This window comes from Brachycentrus maculatus, unplaced genomic scaffold (assembly GCF_059751285.1).
Source record: "Brachycentrus maculatus isolate JH-2025_06_01 unplaced genomic scaffold, ASM5975128v1 h1tg000156l, whole genome shotgun sequence".
Lineage (NCBI taxonomy): Eukaryota > Metazoa > Arthropoda > Insecta > Trichoptera > Brachycentridae > Brachycentrus > Brachycentrus maculatus.
In genome coordinates, this window is record NW_028280909.1 from 551426 (window position 1) to 562471 (window position 11046).

Here is an 11046-nt window from a genome sequence, read left to right on the forward strand (position 1 = left end):
TTAGTAGACTCAAAAAATCTGAGTTTGATTTAAAATTAATACATAAATTAAAATGGAGTTCTACAAATTAAACGCCAAATCAATAAATATGTCTTAATAAGATGAAACGCGACACGTATTAACATATGCATAAATAAATGTAGAATTTAAATCCAACAAACCTTATAATTAAATAATATAATTAAAATGTAACTTTGTTTTAAAAGTTTGCGAAGCAAAGCAAATATTTCAAACAATTTCTGAAACATGCAAGCAAAAAGCACGCTGTCCGCCATAAGCAATGCTGAGCGTGCGTATGCTAGTGTCACGTTAAACAGATGGTGCTGACATTTGGCTCAAAAAAGCTGTTTATAAAATGTATTTAAATCTATATATATAAATCGTATTCAAATAAAATTTTGCGTTAAAATTTCAATGTAATATTTTGCGTAATTAAAATGTAACTTAGTTTTAAAATCACTATAAATATTTTATTATAACTTAATTATAATGTCTACCGGTTTCGAAGCTAACCGCTTCTTTATCAAGACTGATTAATACTAAAACACTATCTACTAAACAATATTCAAAATATTTTGAAGGTTAGGGAAACAAGCTTGGGTAGATCGTGAGTGGCTTTATTTTTTTATTATTATTTTTTTGTTAAACCTTGTTTAATCTTGGTTATATTACCCAACAATACAATAAATGCGAATCCTATCTAAAAAAATATTTAAAAAAAACACTTTTCACGGTAAAAGGGAGTACTCATAGATCTGTCAAACCGCGAATTAATTGAACAGTTACATTAATATTTTTATTTTTATTTTTTGTAAATAAATTATTTTGTCAAATTATAAGCTTAAATAATAAAAATTAAAATGGTATTTTCTGGCGTTTCTCATGTGTGTGATTGAAATCCAGGATTCGGACCTCACATACTTATCATAATATTAGAGTTTCTGCTTGATAAAAAGCTTCTTTACATCTCACCAATAATCTAACCAAAATCTAGTGAAGTTCTAGTGATTCAAGAACAAGGTTTCTAAATATTTTCATATATATAGAACTTCCAAGAATTTGAGTAGTGTGGTTATCAATAATGGGTAGAATTGGTGAATGTTACACGTGTGTAAAGTGATCACTATAACCAGCCTATGACGGTCGTAAGCCCCGTAAATGCTCAGACTTCCATATTCTTCTTCATCTGTGATGAGATGTCAAAAAATAGTATGAAGATAACTCCTGTAATTGGAGATAATCCAGATTTTATGAACAAGTATTTGCACACACTCAAAATGTTGTAAAGGTACATTAATATTACCTTGTGATTTTAGTCACAAGTGCAAATCCGCCAGATCCGATCTGATCACCTCTATTGCGCAAGACCAGTGAACAATGCCGCCAAGATTGGCGATAATTCGGCCTGTGGAACCAGCTCCCAGAAGGCGGTCCCACGACTCGCCCGGTGCGCGGTCGCCCTACCCCGGCGCGGCTGTGGAGCAACGCGCTCCCGCCGTGAGAACCTTCCCAGCAGATGGGACTAGTGTGACCATTCATCCGGCTGGGATTATGGTAAATGCTTAATGAAACAATCGGCTAGTTTATCAAGTCGCTAGACATACTCGCGCGTGTTGCGAAAACGCTAATTACACTGGCCAACGATGATTTTGTAACTGAAATTTCGATGACTGATTTGGACTAGTTGATATATTGCTCACTCCTTTCAAGAACGTCATAAATCAAAAATCGTCATTTTTCAGTTGTGCATGTTTTCGGAATGCCCAGAAAATGTACTCTATTCCAGCAAAAGCGGCATATTTTAAACTTAATATTTACCCGCTACAGGGCAGTAAGTTTTGTTTTTGCATTTTGAAGAAAAGGTATTGTTTAATTTTTTTTTTAAATATATTATATATTAAATATATTAAATATTCAAACGGAGAAAAAACATTCACGTTTTACTTAAAAGATCTGTTGCACAGTAAAAAGTTCAAAAAGTGGCTTGATATTTATTTTTAATATTTTTAATTATATTTTTAAACATTAAAAACGATCTTCAGAAAAATCAAGTTTTTTGATATTTGACGTTGTTGAAAGGAGTGAGTGATATGTCAGGCAGCTGGTCAATTTGGGTATAGGCTATATATTGTAAGGACCTTAATCATAACTACTTTGAGTTTACTGGCCCTACATGTATTCGATTATGTCTTCGTGTACTATAATTATGAATTAAATTGGTTTTGCCGCACTGGGAGATCACACTTGGACTGCATTCAGTTTACTTTCAACCTTGTTTTTTTTTAATTGGAAAACCAACAGAATATATACAAAAATAACATAATAATATAACAAAACCCTTATCCGCACCCCAATGGTGCATAAGGCACTGTATCATATTAACGCAGTGTTATCTTGATCGTTTACACATGAAGGAAAGGTGATCAGCCCTCCGCTTCAGGTACCAGTCCATGGTAATATTGAATAAATATTACAGTGAAAAAATCACTTATATTTATTTTACTCCCCTTGGGAATCAAACCCGGGACCTCCAGAACGGTAGCCGAGTGTGCTGACCATTACACTACGGAGGCGGACAATAACATAATATAATAAAATTTTAAAAAAATTAATTGCATTTACAGGTTTTCACTTAAGTAATCAAAAAATTTAAAAATAAACTGTCATATACATAAAAGTATAACTATGTATATAATGAACTTACATTACATGATTTTATCAAATAACAGAAATTTTCTTTATCAACTAGTCAAATAGTCATAAAAAATATTTCTCTTAAACGTATTAAAAGAAACATTATTGATGTCTGTTTCATTAAGCATTACATGGCACATATCGCAGGCTCGATTTAAAAATGAATTTTGGTAGGACTTGGTGCGCATTTAAGGGATTTTTCCCAACTCCATGCTTCACTTACATTGGTCTAACACCTACATGTTTCTTCTAGCTTTCTTCCCATTGGGACTCTTGTGACTAGGTTCTCAAGACAATCGGGCATTCGGGTGAAGTAACCGCGGGTATCATCATCATCAGCGCCATTACGACATCCGAGTTAGTAATTTCACCGCCAGGCGTCGTCACACTTACCCACCCGACCGAGAATACTGCAAACTAATTTCACTTTCGTTCTCGACTGCGGACTCTTTTCTAAATTACGTCATCATGACACTCCGCGACGTCACACCAATACTATCGGACAAAATTTTTCACTAGGCGATTTTTAAAAACCAAGAACCTACATTTTTAAATATACTCAGTACCTACCTACTCAAAGAGCACATAGATTTGGAGACAGATTTTATATTTCGATTACTCCTTTCAACAACGTCATATATAAAAAAAACTTGATTTTTCAGGAGATCGTTTTTAATGTTTAAAAATATAATAAAATGTATTAAAAATAAATATCAAGCCACTTATTGAACTTTTCACTGAGCTACAGATCTTTTTAGGTAAAACCTGAATTTTTTTTCTGCATTTGAAAAATATTGAGTACATTTAAAAAAATTATTAAACAATACCTTTTCTTCAAAATGCAAAAACAACACTTTCTGCCCTGAAGCGGGTGAATATTTTGTTGAAAATATGACGCGTTTGCTGGGATATAGTACATTTTATGGGTATTCCGAAAACATGCACAACTGAAAATTGACAGTTTTTGATATATGACGTTGTTGAAAGGAGTGAGCGATATGTAGTTCTCGAAACTAGTCGTGTTTACATCAATATACTCAATAGTGGTATTATACAAGTGATTTATTTCGATATTTGAGCTGCCAAATTTGAGCACTCTCCTGATAAGGGGATGTTAATGTAATACTACTTCGTGACTACCAGTTTCGGAATTACCATTCCATAATCAGGTCAACTGTATACTGTTTATGTCAAATGATAAAGTGAGTGTTTTATTACGATCCGACATAGTAAAAAATGCTTTTAATATTAAAAAAATGTAAAATTTGAAAAATTTGTCAAAAAAAAAAACGCCCACAAAAGTACTTTAAGAAGTTTGTCTGCAGGTAGGATAGTAAGGATAGGGGAGGCAAAATGTGAAAAATACATCACAAACATCCACACCAATTGAAAATAAATATTTTAAAAATTCATTTGGCAATTGGTGGAAATCGAACCCACGACGCCAGTTTCGCAGTCGATCGTCTACCCAACAACGCCATGGCTCCTGTCTAATCTAATTTTTATATTATGAATAAAAAAAAATATTGATGACATCTTTATTAATTTAGAGGAAATCTTTTGGACATAACGTACAATTGTGGTAAAATAGGTTTTTAAACGTGATAATCTGAATTCATTAAAAACAGTGTTTGGCAAGAAATTTAAATGTGGGTAACAAATTAGACTTTTGGTATGTGAAATATAGTTTTTAATGCAATTCATGACATATTCACATGGGAAAAAATAAAAATAATAACTTTCATAATTTATACACACAATATCTGAAATACCGAGTACGCCAAGAGCATAGTGAACCCTAACTGATAGACTTGGTGTTAACTTGAACGTAATGTATAAGGTGATCAACCTGTGCTACAGGTTTTTGGAATTTTTCTTTTTTTTTCTAACTCCAGTGGTCATGGGTCACTGCATCGCATTGATGTAGTGATATATTGATCGTTAATCACAAAAGGCAAGGTGATCAGTCCTTCGCTTCAGGAACAAGTCCAGGGTGATATTAAATAATGATGTGATAAACATGTACGGAAGTGAAGCATGCAGTTGGGAAAAGAAAAGTTTTTAATTAATTGAATTAAATTTAATTGAAATTGAAAAGGATTAATGGTGGGTTGAACCCGGGATCTCTAGCACTGTATCCAAACGTATTAACTACTTTACTATGAAGTTGGATATGACTTAAATATATATATATATATATATATATATATATATATATATATATATATATATATATATATATATATATATATATATATATATATATTATATATATATATATATATATATATATATTTATATATATATATATATGTATATATATATATATATATATATATATATATATATATATATATATATATATATATATATATATATATATATATATATATATATATATTTGGTGTACGTTATCAACTGACTGTTATCATCAAATATAAATAAACAAAAAAATGTATTAAAAAAATTACGCATTGTTTTCAGGCGTATAAGACGCTATCCATATCGAATTTTCGAAATGAACTGAACTCCTAAAACGCTAACTACTTAGATTTGACAAAGCATAAAGTTTTAAAACGATTTAATACACTATTTTATCGTGTTTTAAATGTATAATACTAGTTTAGAAATTCAGATAAAACCGTTAATTAATAATAAAAAAATACGTTGAAAAAATCTTCTAAGCTCTCTCCTGTAAAGTAACTGATTTGTAGATAGAGTACTTTACATAGGGGCCGTCGAAATTATATCGATAATGGTTGTTACCTCAGCCTTGCATTCTTTCCTTATGTCACCATTGAAACATCTACCATACATGGTTTCGCTGCACTGAGAGATGGCATTTCGACTACATCCAGTCTACTTTCATCCTTCTTTTGCCAACTACATGGTTTTAATTTCTCTAAATCATATTTTTATTTCCTGTTCCACTTCATGGAGCTCTATTACAGCAAACACTATAGTATTATCGTTTATTTGAATTAAATTAAACACTTGAATAATTGAGTTTAAAATTAAATATTGAGTTTTATTTTTATTTACGACTAGTTACGAAAACGACAATTGTTTTCATCTTCTGGTACAAATTAAAACTAACGAATAAAAATATATTTAGGTGTATATATAGTAATAATTTATGAATAATTTAGAAAATTTAGAAATACATAAAAATTTAAATTCAGATACAACAATAATTAATAATATACTGTTTCAAAATACGTCACCATTATTATCAATGTTTCCTTTTACAAAAAATGTGGTTCCTTAACACCCCCTACCTATATTTATAAACCTATATATACACCTAAATATATTTTTATTCGTTAGTTTTAATTTGTACCAGAAGATGAAAACAATTGTCGTTTTCGAAACTAGTCGTAAATAAAAATAAAACTCAATTCAGTGGATTATTCAAGTGTTTAATTTAATTAAAATAATCATGTCATTCCACAAAGTTAATGCCGAATCAATAAATAATATAATATTATCGTACCACATTTTTCTCGTAAATACTTACTAGAAAATTTTTCAATCATGTCGATACGGTAAATTTAAAATTTATTTGGTGCTAATCGCCGAAGCGTATCGCAAAATATATCCATGTACCAACATCAAAATCATTAACAGCTATTGAAAAAATGTGTTCTGAGGGAATGGTGCAATTCGTGCACTTACAACTGTCTAAGAACCTTGCGATATTGGCTTCGTTTCGAAAGATTTTGGTCCAATTTTCACCGGAAAAATAATTCAAAGACATCACGAATTTTGGTGCGTTAAATTCGGATAATTAACCCTATTTTGAATATTTTTTTCTAAAATACGCATTAAAAATTGTCCAAGCGGCCAGGCTATGGAATGAATTACCTCTCCGCGCAAACAAATGCACCTTCTCTTATAACTTTTAAGAAACTTCTGAGAAATTACTATTTTTCAATGAAATTCTAACTATCCAGGCACCCCTAACGGCTGTCAATTTTTTTACAAGTGGCTCGCGGGTAGTAGGGGAAGGGGGTGGGGGGGGGGAGAAGGGGGGTATATAATTTTGTTTTAACTATCTAAAATACATAATAATTAAAAATAATAAAAATTCTAAATGTGCAAATAAAACCACAAAATATACATATGACATATTTTCATGGAAGAGAATTCTTTAATTTAACATGTATTATAATATTTCATATTTAATTATTTCTCTTAATTTAACAAGGGGCTTTCGCGAGCCCCCTCCAAGCTCCCAGCAACCCACCGCTGTAACTATCCATCAAACCTCCTCCCTTAGTTTTTCCCTCTACCTCCTTCCCTTAACTCCCTTTTCCCTTTGCCTTCCTTTTTAACGTCTTTTGAAATTTGTTTATTTTATTTTCAAGTACTATCTACCCTCTGATTGCAAACAGCTATACATGGTATCAAACGTTTTGATCAATATCACTAGTCTGTTTTTGATTAGTTGTAAGATATTACTTTTTAGCAATAAGCCCGCCAATGTACTTATTTCTTTTCTGTACATAATAAAGAAATAAATACAAAATAAGACATTATTTCCTTTTAGTTTTAAATGTGCCGGCGACTGCTTGCCTTATTATCTCATCGATAGCTCATTGTTCCATTGTGTTACGTCAGAGTCTTTTTTCTCCCAGGAAAATGTATGAGAAAAAGCCAATGAAATGGGTTTTATTCTTGGCTGATTTATCGGTGAACTGTGTTATTAGAGCAATCGGAAATCAAGCCCGGATTGATAAACGAGGCTGACTCAAATATTAAAAGAAAAATATATATATTTATTTACAACATTTTGAGTGTGTCCAAATACTTGTTCACAGATCTGGATTGTCTCCAAATAAAGGAGATATTTATCTTTTTTTGACATCTATATATAGATGAAGAAGAACATGGAAGTCTTGGCATTTCCATATTCTTCTTCATTTTTATTGAGATGTCAAAAAATAATTAAAAAAATATCTCCTATAATTAGAGATAATCAAGATTTGTGGACAAGTATTTGGAGACACACAAAATGTTGCTAATAAATTATCTGGTCAAATATAACCTAAAATAATAAAATGAAAGGGATGTTTTCTGGCGTTTCTCATGTATGTGATTATAATCCAGGATTCGGACGTCACATACAAATAGATGTCACTAGTGAATATTCTAGTGATTCTTGTACAATATTTTGAATAATATATTATATTTAATATAATATTTTTCTCCCAGGAAAATGTATGAGAAAAAGCTAATGAAATGGTTTTTAGTCTCATTCTTGGCTGATTTATCGGTGAATTGTGTTATTAGAGCAATCGGAAATCAAGCCCGAATCGATAAACTAGGCTGACTCAAATATTTAAAAAAAAAAAAAATTATTTACAACATTTTGAGTGTGTCCAAGTACTTCACAAATCTGGATTATCTCAATTATATGAGTTAGTTTTTTTGAGTAGTGTGGTCGTCAGTAATAGGTAGAATTGTTGAATGTTACACGTGTGTAAAGTGATCACTTAAACCAGCCTATGATGGTCGTCAGCCCCGACAATGCCCAGACTTCCATATTCTTCTTCATCTTGTCAATAATGAAATAATTAGAGCAATCGGAAATCAAGCCCGAATTGATAAACGAGGCTGACTCAAATATTTAAAAAAAAAGAAATATTTATTTACAACATTTTGAGTGTGTCCAAGTACTTGTTCACAAATCTGGATTATCTCAATTATAGGAGCTAGTTTTTTTGAGTAGTGTGGTCGTCAATAATGGGTAGAATTGTTGAATGTTACACGTGTGTAAAGTGATCACTTAAACCAGCCTATGATGGTCGTCAGCCCAGTAAATACCCAGACTTCCATATTCTTCTTAATCTTTGATGAGATTTCAAAAAATAATATGAAATATTTATTTGTTAACTCTTCTCTTCTCTGCCTACCCCTGGGAGGAAGCAGCGTGATGGTTAGTTAGTTATTTTTTTACCTTTATCACTGGTCCCGTATGGGACCGTAGGGCATTAAACATCTCACATCCGCGGTTCCATACGGGACCACTGGCCGATGAAAGGTTAATTCTAATCGATATTATAAAAGTATAGTAAAAACATCGTTTACTTTGTGTTATGGTAATATAACACTCACCATATCATTCATCGTTCACTTTGTGTAATACCACTATAAAAAACACCACATTTTTTACTCGAAATTTTACATGTTAATAAAAGTGGACTGTTTAAATAATCTAGAAAAATTACAAATAAATAAAGCAATCAATAAAGACTTACCAATAACAAATAACCAACTAAATTTAACGTAGGTTCACTTTTAAAATTATTCCCATTGTGATTCATTTGTCTTTTTTCTCTTTCGAAATTTTATTTTTGTAAAAATATAAGACTAACAATTTCATTTTGATCTACATTTGACCTGACGATGGAATGATTATTCCGAAACCGGTAGGCGCGAAATATTGTTTTTTTGAAGTGGTATTACACAAAGTGAACGATGAATGATAATGAGAGTGTGATATTATATAATATTACGAGAATTATTTAATACGAGATAATTCGTTATCTGAAAATATATGTATGCAGATCTTACACTATTCCGAGGTCTTGATCATATCGTTTTTCTAAAACAAAGATTACGATAAGAGGGGTCAAGGATGTAGAAAATATTATTATACATAGTAAATCGATTATTTAATTATCTTCATAAAACAGAGACCTTGCGTTATAAATTTACTAACTGACTAACTTACTCCGCTTCTCGCGCAAGAAGTTTATATTTGATAAAAGTATATAGTAAAGGACATTGGTACCATAAACCAAGCTAGGACACAAAATGCCGAACCCTCTTCTAGTGGAACGGAAGGCCTGTTGACGACAGTCAGCAGTCCGGCTTCTCCTGAGGAGTGCAACGTGGTTTCCTCCCAGCAATGAGCAAATGGTGACAAGTTCCTGATTGGCCCACACTAGATTATCCCTCCTGTTCTCAACACATATTGAAATAAAATTAAAATAGAGCTAGAAGAAACGAAAAAGCACTTAATGATCTGTAAACCTTGTACATCCTATGCAAGGTAAATAATATATGTAACTCTCATCTAAAAAAATACTGTTTTGTAATCTTCACCATTCTGCTCATTATTTTATTTAATTTTTTTAAGAGAAATATTTGTGTTTTTATTATTAACACAAATGTTTCAATTTCACACTAATTCTGTGAGCCTAAGCGGCTTATTATTAGAAATAGGTATCAAATTGTGGTAGAGGGGGTTCGAACCGAGAAACTCTGACTTCGTCCGCGACACTAACCACGGGTCCACCACCCGACAATGGATCTTTGTCAGACGGGAGGAATATCTAATTGAATATACTCAACCTATAAAGGATTGTATTAGACTCGTTTTGTGTTTATAACAGCCGATACAATTAAAATTTTCTTTCATCATTTTCATTCGGAAAATTCGTCTCCGAAAAAATGTTATTTTCGTATGTTGGCAATGAATGACGTCACAGAAACGATGGAGTTATTTTAATGCTGGTATCATTGCTAAATTATTGGCGGCTCTATTTGTTGAGGTCTATGGTCCACCCTCCCACCCCCCACCCCTCATATTTATATAACACAAATGGTAGTGTAATGGTAAACAAACAATCCCTACTACTACTATTACAGCTCTGCAATCCATACGCAATAAACCATATGACGTCATAAAACGTTCGATGACGTTTGCGAACGCACGTTTTTCGTTATATTAAAATATCTTAAGTTTAAATATTCACATCTCCCTTAGTTCTCTACAGATTTCAATATGAATGCTACCGATAGTCTTGTGGTTTTTCATATTAATTTATCAGCCAATAAACCAACGTAGTGACAAAAATCTATTCTTGAAACTTGTACGAGTATCTTAGTTGTTTTTTTTTGTGGATTTGGCGTACCAAAGTTTGGTGTAAAGTTTGGGTACGTAAATTCGTACCTAATAAGTTTGTTGACATGACAGTAAACAATGTTGCGCAAGCCCAGCGCCTTGGTGGAGATCCACTGCGCACTGCGCACTCATCACGCGCATTCTAGAGCCCACGACATGTCCACACTAGACGAACGAGCGACGGGAACGTGCTCGTAACAGTGAGGCAAAAAGTCTTAGCAAACCATCAGTAAATATTGATGATCACAAATATTTTATTTAATATGGAAGCATAGCTTCCGAAACTAGTCGTTACAATTAAATAAATATAACTCAAGTGGTAAAAAACAATTGTTTTTCTTTTACAATTTCATGATATTAATATATTTATATATACAATATATATATATATATACATATATATATATATATATATATATATATATATATATATATATATA